Source organism: Protobothrops mucrosquamatus, unplaced genomic scaffold, assembly GCF_001527695.2.
Source record: "Protobothrops mucrosquamatus isolate PMUCROS unplaced genomic scaffold, P.Mucros_1.0 scaffold_88, whole genome shotgun sequence".
Taxonomy (NCBI): Eukaryota; Metazoa; Chordata; class Lepidosauria; order Squamata; family Viperidae; genus Protobothrops; species Protobothrops mucrosquamatus.
Window position 1 is genome coordinate 797,201 of NW_015386164.1, and position 388 is coordinate 797,588.

Genomic DNA, 388 nt, shown 5'->3' on the forward strand with positions numbered 1-388 from the left:
TATCTCTTCCCCCACCCCTTCAATATCATCTCTTCCCCCACCCCCTTTAATATCATCTCTCCCCTTCAGCAGGACCCAGGCAATGCCTTTCGCAGCTCCAACTGAATCTCTGCCTGAAGACTGCGCGGGGCTGCCTGCCACCCCCCAATCAGCTGGAGCTGTACGTGCTGATCCTGGGCTCTCAGCAGGACCCAGGCAACATGCAGTTCCAGCTGACTTTCCCACAAGCCTGTGTGGCACTGGTGCCGCTTCACCTCATCCACTTTTACACTTTTTTTTACATTTTTTTACAGTGCTGTTCAACCTGCCAGGTGCCAATGTACCACTGGTTGAAAAGCCCTGTCATGGACCACAGTTCCCATAATCCTGTGGCTATGCTGGCTAGAAA